Source organism: Pinus tabuliformis, chromosome X, assembly GCF_031772625.1.
Source record: "Pinus tabuliformis cultivar Carrire ecotype Pingquan chromosome X, CPIR1, whole genome shotgun sequence".
NCBI lineage: Eukaryota > Viridiplantae > Streptophyta > Pinopsida > Pinales > Pinaceae > Pinus > Pinus tabuliformis.
Genome location: NC_142308.1, coordinates 243,831,174 through 243,845,546, shown reverse-complemented (window position 1 = coordinate 243,845,546; position 14,373 = coordinate 243,831,174). Strand labels below are relative to the sequence as shown.

Genomic DNA, 14,373 nt, shown 5'->3' with positions numbered 1-14,373 from the left:
CCTCCTTAACCAAGAGTACAGGTCTTTCGGGAACTTGCACCAGAAAATTTCATACTGATCATTGGTACCGTCAGCATATAAAATCCCCTCACTCACCTTACCAATCTATTGCTTTCTATGGGCAGCTTGCTCTGCTACAAACCAATCTACTTCATGATTCCACCAATCCCTGATCTCTCTCTTGAATATCCTTGACAGCATGGTCTGAACCAGTTCTCGTAACTTCAGGTCCTGGCAACAGAACCATTTGTTGGCTCGAGAGAGTCATCAGGGGGAAAAGACCCTAGGTTCAGGTGGAAAGGGCCAACAATGGTTCGTTGTAGTCTAGGAAAACGCCGGCATTTTCACCTTACCCTAAAGGGCAAGGAGTCTCACCCAAGGCATGCCGCAACCGAAAGGGAGAAAGGTTCAACATGGAGTCGAGGAAGCATTAACCAGGTTTCATTTGATCACATATATATATTCATTACGCATAAAACAGAGATAATAATATAATCGAGATAATATTAGAACTACTGATTACATGCAATTGATAGGACATTCGAAATTTTAGAGATTCATCACACACAGGGGCCCATATACATCACAATTCGCAACCAATCTAGTCGTTCTTTCTATTAACTTAACAATAAACATTACAACATAACTTCGGCATTCGCCGCAAGAAACTACAAGGAATACCCGGTTTAGATCCACGGGTTCGGGTTCAACTTCAAGGCTCAAGTCTCCCAGACTCCTGCACTCTGTTATCCATCTACCACAACTGGATGTTATCTCACCTGCTCCCACAACCTTGCTGACTATCTCATCAACCAACCAATCAACCCTTCTTCATTTTTGGCCCTTTCCTTTTATATTCTTTTTCGTTGCCTAGACTGCCAGTTCCTGCTCGACTGCTCTTCCCCTCAGCTGCTCTTGAACCTTCCCGCCCCCTCAGTTGCATTTTCCTTCTGCTGCCACCTTGCCACAACTCTTACGCAACTACCTATTCCGCCAACCAACTGTTGCTACCACCCGTTTCCTTCTCATCCTTCGGTCAACCAAAATTGGTCAAAACCTTTTCAAAATTAAACGAAGGCCCCAACAATTCATAACAGCTAATTTCTGGCAAGGATGCTTCTCTACTATTTAAACATTTGTGAAGATTGATCTTTTCATCTTTGTTCTGAGGATGAACCACATTAGTTGGTTCGAAAGGTCGACAAAATACAATAATGTGATTAATCTAAAAGGCAATCTTATTATCAATATAAATCACAAAATTCTAAAATCTAATTAAAAAATGTATTAAAAAATAGCTCAAAAAGTGGTAACTACATTCATAAACACAATTTTTTAAATTCGGGTGTTAGGTTTGGGCTTGTACCCAATTTGATTTCATGTTATTCAGGTGGAACAAAATGCCATGTCAATGTCCATGTAGGAAAACAATGAAAAGTCATAAATTGGGGTTGCCCTACCAAACATTGATAGGTGTGAGCTCTTTAATTTTTAATCAACTTCATTTCATTCTTTTCATAAATGTGAGTTGTTTTAATCAAGTGAAATTCATTTATTTATTTATAAATCAAAATAAAGTGAAAATAAAAATATAAAACTATATGGGAGAATTGTTAGCTTTCATAAAAGAGAATGGAAAAGGGAGTATATGATGATTTTGAGTAAATGTGTTGTGAAGCATCTAAAAGTTCTGAAATTTTAATAAAGGAAAAAAAAAGTTAGAAATGGATAAATTAGATTGTTTTTAAATTTTTTATTAAAAATGAAAAAATATATTATTTAAAATTTTAAATATTTTTTTGTAAGTCAAGATTTTTCTTATTTATAGAGAAATAATACATTGTTGCTCACAATTTGTCAAAATTCTATCGACTTCACTCTTATCAATTTTTTTCTTACCTCACTCTTATCATATTTGTTGGTTAGTAAATAATTTCCAAAAATGGTTACATCATACAAAAAGGACTTTATGGTCCAAAACTTGAGAAAAGCACAAGACCAAAATACCAGCAAGATCAAAACACAACAAATAATATTCCTAGGGTCAGGGAGTCAAAGAGAGATTTCATTCATGGGCTCAAAGTTAGAGAATGATTGCCTTTCTCTTTGAAAAAACCTTTCAAGGTGACGAATGTCTGCCTGCGTGCTTGGAGAAGTTGCAGCCTAAAATGCTACTGCCATTTCCTGCACCCGAGCCTTAGAGCAAGTTCGACTCAATTGTCCCGTCTCCCTTATACCTCGACAAACACAACCATGTTGTCTTGTCATGGTGAGCTAAGCCAGAAACCAGATAAAACAAATCACAATTAAACCACGGGAATAGCTTTGGAGAACCAACCAAGCCAAAAGAGAAAGGCTACTATGAGTACAACAAACACCAATAAGGATTGTGGATTCCCCCTCTCCATAGTACCATATGACCAATTAGAGGACCAAACTACATGCAAGCATGCTTGACAGGTACAAAGCAAACAACACCCCACTAACTAGGTTGATACAACACCACTAGAGAACAAAATATGAGGTATGGGGACAAGAGGCCTGCGAATTTTCTTGACAAAACCCACAAAATACAGACCAATAAAAAGCACACAAAGCCGAATGAACTAGCCCTAACAAACTAGCGACCAACTTTATATGAGAGAGGAATCGAAACCTAGTAATAATCTAATAATCATCTAGGATGAAAATTATGAACCAGACGAAACAGAAACCCAAAATTACCTCATAATTCAACTGGAGGAAGTAGGGGAAGCTCATCTGTGGACCAACACCACAATGTGGCACCTTTAGTTGCTCTTAATCCCTGCCAAGATGCACATGAGAATTCAATACCTTCCTAACACCAAAGTCCAGGGGTTTGCAAGCTTGCTTTTGTCAGCCAAAGATAACCACATATGACATCCACTGAACCTGGCAACTTCCCTCTTGAGAGTTGAGAGCCAGAGTTGTAGGGGAATCTTACCCTACCACCCTTAGAGAGGCCACACAACATTCATCGAAAAACAATCGAAGAGAAGAGTCAAAATAGTTGAAGCAATACCATCTATACAATTTAACATCGTCCTGCATATAGTGCATTGAGAACATGTGCCCCTCTTTATTGACGGGACCACTGTGCTTGAACCCCATGTCCATGCTCATCCACCCCATACGGTAAATTTTAATTCATTTAAAAATAAATTATTAATTCTTTTAAAATAAATATATTTAAATAGAAAAATATAAATTTGTTTATTCTCTAAATTAATACAAAAAAATGCATTTTATTAAATATATAAATGAAAAGGAAAATGCATTTTAAATGTATTGTAAAATGCCCTATACAAATGAAATGACTTTTTTATAAGTTATTGTTTAAATTTATATTTTAGTTTTAATAAAATATTTTATTAACTTTTAATTATTGGATGCGATCACTATTCTCTTCTAAACATTATGGATCACACAAATCTAAACTCAAAAATATATTTTTAATTTTGATTTAAAAATTTAAAAATTAAATTTAAAAAAATCATTGAAAATATTAAAATAATTACATTTAAAAAAATTTAATATTCAAAGGATAAAAATAAAGTCAATAAAATCCCAGAAAACATTAAATCTAGACTAATAAAGAAAAATTACATTATTCTACTGTAAGTCGCAATCAAAGAAAAAAATACATTATTCTACTGTAAATCGCTATCAATGAATGAATCAATATTCATAGGGGGGAGGCAAGGCATCCTTGTGGGTCCAGGTGAAAAAAAGATATCGATTATCAAATTTTATAGTGCAAAACACTGCCAAATAACAAAGCGTAGTATTCTCGCTACCTTTTAACTCCGAATACTGTTTTCCTAACAGATTTATTATTTTCTATGAATTATAATTAATTTAATATATTGAACAGATTTACAAATTATACCTGAAAATATAAGTTAATTATATAATTTCTCATTATTCACTTTCATTCGATTTTCACAAGGGTTAATACGAATCTAAATAATTCAGTATTTATCATATTAAGTGATGTTTGTAAAGTTGAATAAGTAAAATTGAAACTAACCCATTAAATAGTATAATGTTAATTTATTTATGATTTTTTGAAATATATTTTATTTGGTCAAAACTGTTATCCAAAATATAATGAGGTTTTTGGTTTGATTCCCCATTAATTTATTGTTATGGGAATTTGTAATACAAAATTAATAAAGTTTTTAAGTTGAAATAAGAAATTAGAATTACGGATTAGGTTTCGTAAATGATGATGGTGACGTAATGGTTTGGTTTTTAATAATGGAATAAATTAGTTATACAAGTTTTATAGCATATGTTGGTGTTGGGCAAGTAAATAAGGTAACAAAAGTTGTAGACTTAACTTACTCCAAATTAAGAAATCTAGATGTGACCTATGCCACAAGAGGCTAATTTTGCATCACATAATCAATAATTTTCTTCATCTTTTTATGGCATGGACTTCATTTCGATTTTATGTTATCTATGCACTTAGCATAGTTAGATGGATCTTTTTAGATGTGTAGGTGTCTTAAGGGTGGTTCTTTTGAAAGAATGTTGTCCCTTTCCAAATTTTGGTTTACTTGCTTTGCTTATGTAGAAGTGCCCCTTCTCTCTCGCTCATTTTTTTAAGAATCTCAATTTTTGTATTACTTGCTTCGATTATGTAGAAGTGCCCCTACTCTCTCGCTCATTTTTTTAAGAATCTCATTTTTTGTGTTGATAATACTTCAGTAGGCTAGTCTTTATTAAAGAAGTACAATATTTATTAAACATTTGTAGCTTATCTTTCTTCATTTAATGTAAGTGTAAACATTTTTCTTTTTCCATGATTAAAATAACACTTTTTGTTTATTATAGGTATTTTTGAATTATTTTTATTATAAAATTGTAAAAATTAATTACTTATTCTTATGAATGATTTTACTTGCATTAAATTATATAAATTTAATGAAATAGATTGTATATTCAACTTAAAAACAAAACAAACTAAATTATTTATTTATTTTTCTTTAAAATTATGTTATAAAATTAATTAAAAAATTATTGTTGTTTAAATTTTTTATAAATACTTCATATTATATTTAAATCCCTAATATAAATTACACTGAATGATTCTATTTCTGATGTGATTATTGCCACACAAAAACAAAAAAAACAAAAAAATCTCAATATTCCATATATAAACAACTTTACTAATATCGCTTTTTACTATATAATATTATTTTATTTTATTTTCTATATATAAACCATCACATTTATTTTGTTCCATAAAATACTAAAAATGCACATCAATTATACATTACCGTAATGATATTCACATTTTCAAAACTGATAAACCCTATCGTAATGGATGGACCAACTTGCAACCAGGACAGCCATTACGTTGTCATTTTGTTAATGGAGGATAGAGTTTACACAGTGGCATGATTCATATCATGAAAATGACAAGACATCATTAAAATTTTAAATTTCTAGAACCATGCGAAGACAATCACGTGAAGGTAACTTTCGATGGAAGTAAAGCAACATGGCCGACCACCTACTACAAATCATGCATGTCATGTGATTGTGGCAAACAAAGGCCAGCAACCTGTCAAAATGTATTAAAATTTTTCAACGCTATACTGGTGCCATCATTTCTGATTTTGAAAAAGTGAGATTGCTACTTATTGGCCACTTGCACCCAACTCTTTTAAATTGCGTGGGTGCGAAGGAGTTTCGACAAATGAGTTTGCTTACTCATTGGTCGTTCAGCCCTGTGGGATTCCTTGCGTCCCTTTTCGTCTCACTCCCTCCTGTGTCTCAAGACTGATCGGCCATTGCTGTTGGATTCCAGAGCCTCATCACTGGTAAGAGATTCTTAAATGTCCACGGCAGGTTAGAGTCCCGCCAGTTTCTTTGCGCAACTGGATTGTCTTTTCCACAACCACTATCATGCACTGGACAGATTGATTTTGGCCCTTTTTCTAATTGAAGAAATCAAGCTTGAAGCATGTTTTAAGTGTAAATAATCCTGGTTAGGATTGGACCATTAGATTTGTGTGATTGTACTTGCGCTTGCTTCCATGGATCTGCTAATCAAGGAGATGGGGCAACGCCCACGCCCATTTATTCATTCATTACCAGAACCCATCTCCTTAAAATCTTGCTGATCCATAGATGTGAGTTCTTGAGCAATCACTTTGTCTCTTGGATCTTGCAGATCCATAGATGTGAGTTCTGAGAGCAATCACTTTGTCTATTGGATGACGGTTGCTATGGGTAACAACAGTCCAGTTGCAGAAGGAGACTGCGGGACCCTATTAATCTACCGTGGACTATGTATGGATCGGCAGTGATGAGGTTCTTGAATGCGAGCAGCGATTGCGATTCTTGTGATATGAGAGAGTGAGATAACTCTCGGTAGAGTTTATTGTTCAAAGCTCCAACAACACTGATCCGGTGGGGGAAGGCCCATGAATTTCTCTTCACTTCAGGTACGTAAAATTTATTTCTATTGCAGATTTTGAAATTCAATTAATGCTTTTGTAATAATAAAACAAAGTTTAACTTGAGATGCCAGAAATATGTCTATAGTACTTTCATCCTTAGCTCGCTCAAGCTGCCCTGCTATTATTGTGGCCGTTGTTATCGGATGCAGTCTTCTTTATAAAAATACATTTGCGTTTTTCAAGGTTCCCGGTCATGTGGCTGGAAATTTATTTGCAGCAGTAATAGGTCTAAGCTTTCAGCGTTACCAGTCAGGTGCCCGTGGTTATTTGTTCTGGTCCTTCAAAGTAATCAGCCATGATTAAGTGTGTAAGCTTTTTTGGTAAGTCAGCTGTGGACTTAAAGTGGCCAGATGTTTATAAGGGTCAAGTTTGTTCAGTCCATTAGCTATCTGTAATCACAATCTACGATGTAATGGATAAAGTGATTTGCAAACATTTGTGTTACCAAATCTTGTGCATCTTGTTATTTCCGCTGTCAAATTTATGAATGTTTGCATGAGTGAATGATTGTTTGATCTGAAGTTTGTTGGAAGCTCGCTTAAGATTCTGAAGCGCTATTATTGCTGCTTGTAAAGACAGAGGCCTGTTCAGAGCTTTAAGGGGCTGAATCTGTCAGAAAGTTCGTGTATAGGTTTGTACATCCATCTGTAAGCTTAGAAAGCCCCTGTAACAAATGGGTATCAAAGCCAATTCCTACTAACACATATTCTACTCTTTTTTATCAGTAACACATATTCTACTCCTTTTATCATGGATGCACCTAGGGAGTCTACTCTTTTTATTATCATGGATGCACCTAGGGAGTGAGTTTCTTTAGAGAAATTTGTTCAATGGAAAGTGAAGCACAGAATAGTTTACATCTTTTCAATGTTTGTGGCTCAAAAATATTAAATCATTTTGAAATAGCGATTCATGAGATCTAATTATCTGCCCCATGGAAACTTCGTTCTATATCCCCTAGTGAAATTTACACTCACTTTTCTGTGTTTCATCTAAAAGCAATAACTAGAGTTTATGTCAAAGAAAGTGCTTCTAAAGTTCAGCAGAATTGTGATACAATCCAAACTACACCTCTATTAAACGCAAAAGAATTTCAAGCCGAGGCTAGACGACATGGTACAAATTACACAGGCTAGAGACAACTTAGGCGTACTTTTGACCGTTGCGAATCTAGTAGTTTAGGAAGAGCCATCATTTGTAGAGGTAGATGGAAATGATAAAATATAAGAACATGGGTTTTCTGAAATTTGTGTGCTGGTAATGTTTTGAAACTTTGTTTTTTTACGGGCTTCAACCACCCAATGTTCAGTGAAAGTAAGGTCTTCCTATCTTATTGCATGATGTTCAATCTTTTGATTTGAAGGATCTAAAATGACAATCACAATTGATTATGAATCTCTACTTGGGTATGAAGAAGGGTATAAATTATTGGTGTGTCTAAAACAACCCCTTGTTTGTATAAAAATATTTGTCCTTCGTCATCTCAAATCAAACTTTATAGCTTTGATTTGCAACTGCAAATTATCTTTAGATGTTTATGAAAGGTGCACACAGAAAAAATTGGATAATAATGGAACCAAATTGAGAACCAAACTGATCCCCTAGGAGCTATGATCTCGCCTATGAGTGAAGTTTTGTATCGATTGTGAGTTAAATCTCTAATAGTAGCAAGAACAAAAATATTCAATCATTTATGGGTAAGGGCTGATACTCCTATCCTTATGCATCCTAAACGAAGATAATTTGTTCCATGTCGTCTAGCCTCGGCCTGAAGTTCTTTTTGGTTGAATAGAGATATAGTTTGGATTGTATCATAGCCATGTTGAACTTCAAAAACACATTCTTTCACAAAAACTGTAATGATTGCTAATTCTTTCCCAAAAACTGTAGTGATTGCTTTTAAATGAAACATAAAAAAGTCACTATAGATTTCACTAGGAAATATGGAAAGAAGTTTCCATACTTCATATGGTTAGATCTCATGAATCTCTATTTCAGAATGATTTAGTGTTTTTGAGCTACAAACATTGAAAAGACACTTTAACCATTCTATTTTTCACTTTCCATTTCATGAACTTTTTAAAAAAATAATGACTTCCTAAGTGTATCAATGATAAAAAGAGTAAAATATGTATTATCCAAGATTGGCGATAATACCAATTTGTCACAAAGTTTCCTCCGACGGAAAATAAAACTTGCAGATGAATATTTTATTCTACATGAACCTATGCACGAACCTTTTTGACAAATTCGACAGCTTAAAACTCTCAACACAATAGTGTAAGCTAAAAATCTATATCCATTTCCATAGTTTTATTTTTTTAGGTCAACGAAAAAATATAACATGAATATTGTGTTATTTAGTCATCACAATCTTTTGTAATGATGTTCCATTGTTTTATTTCTCATCACGATCTTTTGTTCTGATGTTCCTACATTGTAATAATATATCGATATTATTTTGTAAATGAATATTATTTTTTTTAACTTTCATATAGAAGATTAAATAAGTTAAAGTTTGATCTTTTAAGATTGGTCATTCTTGTTATTTACTTATAAAATTTTATTAAAGCGGTTAATTTTTTTAATATAAAAATGATTTTTTTTTCAAATTATAAAATGGTTTTTCGGAAACTTTTAATTAAAAAATAATTAATTTATTTTTAATATATTGTTTTATGAATTTTTTTCTTTTAAATAAGCATATTGATTTTTTAATATGTTAGGGGATATCTATAGCATTATAAATAGTTGGAAAATAAAATTTATTTTTCATAAAAATGCATTATTCAGGTTTTTTTGGAAGGTTGTTTTAGTGTTTTTTTGGAAACTTATTATAGTTTTTTTTGGGAAGTTCATTAAAATCTAATGTTTTAGAAATAAGTATCTATCTTATAAGAAAATACTTGAAATTAAATTATTGATATATAAATTAACAAGTTTAATATGGCTTTGTTGGGTAGTACTTTTTATGCAAAAAGTTCTTGACAATTGAAGCTATTTTAGAAATTAGTATTTAAAACACTTACTAAAATTTTATCAACTCCAAATCAATAAAGCAATAGATTAATTTTTTATTTAAATTCAAGAAATAGGTTTATTGCATGAAAAATGATGAGCAACTATGAGATGACATTTTCCTCTACAAATTTATAATCCATGGCAAATAATTATTTTCAGATTTTTTTTATTTTTTAATATAATTTTATATCTCATAATTCAATTTAAAACCACATAAAAATAATCATCCAACAAATAGAAAAAAGTTATTCACATATCAAAAAATATAAATTAAATTCTTAATTTTCAAAACTATTGAACTTAATATTTGTTTCTCTTTAGAACCTTTAATCAATTTCTTAATTTCTTAGAATTTGTTTTAAAAGTTTGAAAGTCAATTTTTTTACCAAAATAAAAAGTGATATATACTACTATCTAGGTATAAAAATATGACTATGACCTTAATTTTCAACATGTGCATTAAATTTAAAGTAAAGTCCATTTATTAATGAAGTAAAAAGTCTTAGGCTTATGGACTTTGTTCATAATGCTAAACTATTTGGAGGAAATAAATGAAAATAGGACACCACCTATAGTAAACTATTTTCACCCCTGTATTATTCATTTGAGTGTTTTGTTTAAATGACTTTACTTATTTGAGTGTTATATATATATATATATATATATATATATATATATATATATATATATATATATTGGAGCAAATAAATAAAAATAAGTCACCCCCTAGAGTTAATTATTTTCACCTCTACATTATTCATGTGAGTGTTTGTTTATATATATATATATATATATATATATATATATACGCACATACATATTGTGTGTGTGTGAGAGAGTGGAAAACCATAATGGCTGCTATCTACGAATATAGGATGACTAGTAATTGTTATTTAAGGAAAATAATGTCACCTAAAATAAATCCTTAGTGGTCCATAAGGGAATAGGCTTTCACTCTTGCCATATGCCTTTAGGTTTTGGGCCATTAATCTATTTCCTTACATTAAAAGAAGATGAATTCTTAGCTAATCATAAGTAGTTTTAGGTCTTACTCAAGGACCATTTGGGAAATTTCATTCCTTATAGTATCCCCAAAATAGCTAGTATCCCTTGTGCTCCATCATTGCTAATGCTAAATAGAGCTCATGTGGTATGAAGTATCCACCTCAACCTAGCTCCATATATGAAGCTAGGATACTATACTCAATTGTAGTTTTAACTTCTACCTGAAAGGTAATGATGATAATTATAAGGAAAGGTGTTTATTATTAAAATGATTTCCCCTTGAATGAAAATATGAAGCATTATTATAATTAAGTTTTAGAAATATATGTGGAGAAATAAGGAAATTGTAAAATATATGTGGAGCAATAAGGAGATTAAGAATAAAATAGAGTTGAATTACTAAAAAGAAATCATCAACTTCAAGTTATAAGATTCAAACTATCTTCTTAGAATTTTAAGTTCCAACAAATGACAAAGATGCAAACTAAATTCCTTAGTTTATAAGAAATTTGACATTGAAAAATGTATAATACAACTTTACACAAAGAACTCAAATTAGTGAGATAAATAATGTAGAGGATGAAAACACTCTCTTCAAGTGGTAATGTACCATGACATCAAATGTAATTTTCAAAACATTTGTAATAAAATTAAACTCCATAACTTATTAACCTATAATGATCATTAATTCAGAAATTTCATTTTTAAGTTACTCAATTTTAAAAAGAATATGTTAAATCAAAATGACTAATAATAGTTTTATTGGTTTGATGAACTAATGTTGGCTTGAGTGGATGATCATCATTATTAGTAATTAACTTGAAAAAGGAAATATGCCTTTTAGAAGTTAATTAAGGATTTGCATCAAATAACAACTCAACTCATGTCACACCCATTTGTGCTCTTTAAGGTTTGTAATTTTGTAAAACCTCATTTGACAATTGCTTCTCACATGGAAATTTGTGCAATCTATTTCATGACTCTATATTGACATGTAACTTCTTTATAGCAGCCACTTATGTGATCAAATCCATGATTAATGTAGTGCTAAAAGATATTAATTATTAATATAGTATTAAGAGGGATTAACACTATTTAGATGCATAATTTCTTATTGGCCATTTGATGATGATGGTGCTGGTGGCGGTCACAAAGCTCATTATAAGCATCATTGCATCAACCATTATTATTATTCAATATCGCTAAAAGATATTAATTATTAATGTAGTATTAAGAGGGATGAACACTCTTTAGATGGATAATTTCTTATTGGCCATTTGATGATGATGATGATGACGACAGCCACAAAACTCATTATAATCATCATTGCATCAACCATTATTATTATTCAATATTTTTTACTTGCAGAAATATTCAAGATTTCAATTTCAATGATAAACTAATTAGTTTTTCTCACTTGATATCAAATCCAACTCATGGTTATTTTTGTATAACCCTCAATTTCTATCTGGAAAACATTCATATTTTTGTTTTGTATGATATGTGGGAAATGGCATTCATATTGTTGTTTTGTATGATATATGTGGGAAATTGTTGCCATTCGTATATGATATGTAACTTATTCATACCCACCACTTATGTGATCAAAAATATGATTAATGCATAGCTAAAATATATTAGTTCTTAATATGGTGTTAAGAGGGATTAAAAACCTTTAGATGCATAATATCTTTTTGACTTGTTAATTTTAGATAATAATAATAACAAGATAATGAAAGGAAAAAATGACACACTTTTTTCCTAGTGAATAGTCTCTGCAAGAAAATACACAATGTACACAATCATGAGGCTCATCGTAATCATCATTGTATCAATCATTCTTATTATTCCATAATTTTATACTTGTAAAATTGTTTTTGTAATTTCAACAATAAACCAATTGGTTTATCTCATTTTCTATCAAAGCTAACTCTTGGTTAATTTTGCATAACCCTTTATTCTATTTAGACAAACATATTTGTCATTGTTTCATATGGTAGGTGTTGGAAATTACTATTGTACCTATAGGTCTAATCACTAAATTTGTACCTATAAAATATTATTTACAACTCTTACAATCCATGCATGGTCATACCATCCACTATCTTGTGCAATTTCATATGTTGTAATAATTGAGATATCAATGTACATAAGTCCTTTCTTGTACATTTTCCTTTATTGTACACTTATAATTTTATGTATTTTTCCACTATATGATTTTAATTATCCATACAATAGTTTTTAATTTATATATAAATAGATGTTATATCCATTTGAAATCCATATAGCTTTTCTCCATGTGACTTTTGTTAAAGTCATAACCCCATAGATCGTTTTTTTTTAATTGAGTATTATAGCAAGTTAGTCTTATCTTTTTTTTGGTTTGCTAGTGTGTTCGGTGACTTATGAGACTAGTTTGTTGCCTAAGAAGATACAAGTTAGGGGACATTTAAGCCATACAAATCACACAATGATTTCACTTGGCCTAAGCCACACAAACCTTTAACATGGATAGATTTGTTGAGTGTCTCCTCCCAATTACCATGAATTTCCATCCTTGGATGCCTTACAAAGAAAAACCCTCAAAATCCAATCTTGATAGTGTGATTTGAATAGCAAATCAATTTTATTGGCTTATAAATTAAATCTAAAATAATAATAAAAACATGGAGTTTGTAAAGAAGAGATTAAGATGGTTTGTAATGACAAATTGCATGTAGATGTTAATTGTTGTGGGGATGAAGTCAATAACCTAAAACATTATCTTGTTAATATTAGAAGGGATAGAAAGAGTTAGGAAAATGACACAAAGTGTTAGGAGAAACACAAAAGGAATGAGTTATAGATAAATTAATAGAGGAGGAAAAAAATGAAAGTGTAATGGAAGATTCTAAAAAATTATGGCAAGCCCTATTAAGAATGAGGAATGAAGAAAAGGATGAAATATAGAAGACAATTAATGGTCATAGTGAAATAAACTACCCACTAACTAAAGGGGTAGATGCATTATTTCCACAACCTTTAGTCTACCAAATACCACCGGCAAGTCTAAATTCATTAAACATTAGCTACTAGAGATACCAAGATAACATGGATTTTCTAAATAAAATCATAATTGATATACAAAAATATGATGGACTAGATCATAGAAAAACTATAATGTGGGTTAATACTATTGAATAGATTTTTTCCAAGAACCAACTTATTAACAAAATATAAAATTATCAATGGCATCCTTAGACATTGAAGCTGACATTTATGATTAGATCACTTGCCAAAGAAAAGATCAACTACTCAAATTGTATATTCAATATAAAAACCCATTTTGTATTAGGATATAAGGCTCACTACGTAGTAAAGTAACCTTATGGGTTAAGGATATGTCAATGTTTAAAATTTTGTGTCAAATGGTCTAACCCCATATTCATGAGTGGAAATGATTGGTTTATTGAACAATGATATATAAGGAGGCAAACAGTTACTTCATTTTTATGTATGCACTAGTTATTCATTGATAATATCATATTGTGTTATTTTGAGTATCTTTATCTAGTCTTTCCTCATGTAGCGATCTAGATCATTTTTTTAATATAATATGATAACATGAAATTATAGTAGAGTCTCAAACTGTTGAAAATAGCAACAAGAAATGCTAAAAATAGAAATTCCAAAAACAGAATATTCCAATTTTAATTTGTCCTTGAATTAAAATTCGAATTTAGTCTCACTAGCTACTTGAAAAATAATTAATTAATTCATCTTGAATTAATTAGTTGGAGAAATTCAAGCTAGAAGTCTTTGTGAAGTCATGCAACAGTTATCCCTTAAATTAAGGAGATAATATTGAGTTGTA

At 31.0% G+C, this 14,373-nt stretch overlaps 1 long non-coding RNA gene across 2 annotated transcripts; it reads left to right on the top strand.

The window, feature by feature from the left end:
- Positions 1-4,081: 4,081 nt before the first annotated feature.
- LOC149139282 (uncharacterized) lies at positions 4,082-6,927 on the top strand. Of its 2 annotated transcripts, none has more exons than XR_016264381.1 (2): positions 4,082-6,479; positions 6,678-6,927. It is a non-coding gene; the product is annotated as an uncharacterized LOC149139282 (long non-coding RNA). The 2 variants fall into 2 exon arrangements; XR_016264382.1 differs by having other exon boundaries at positions 6,566-6,927.
- The last annotated feature ends 7,446 nt before the right edge of the window (positions 6,928-14,373 follow it).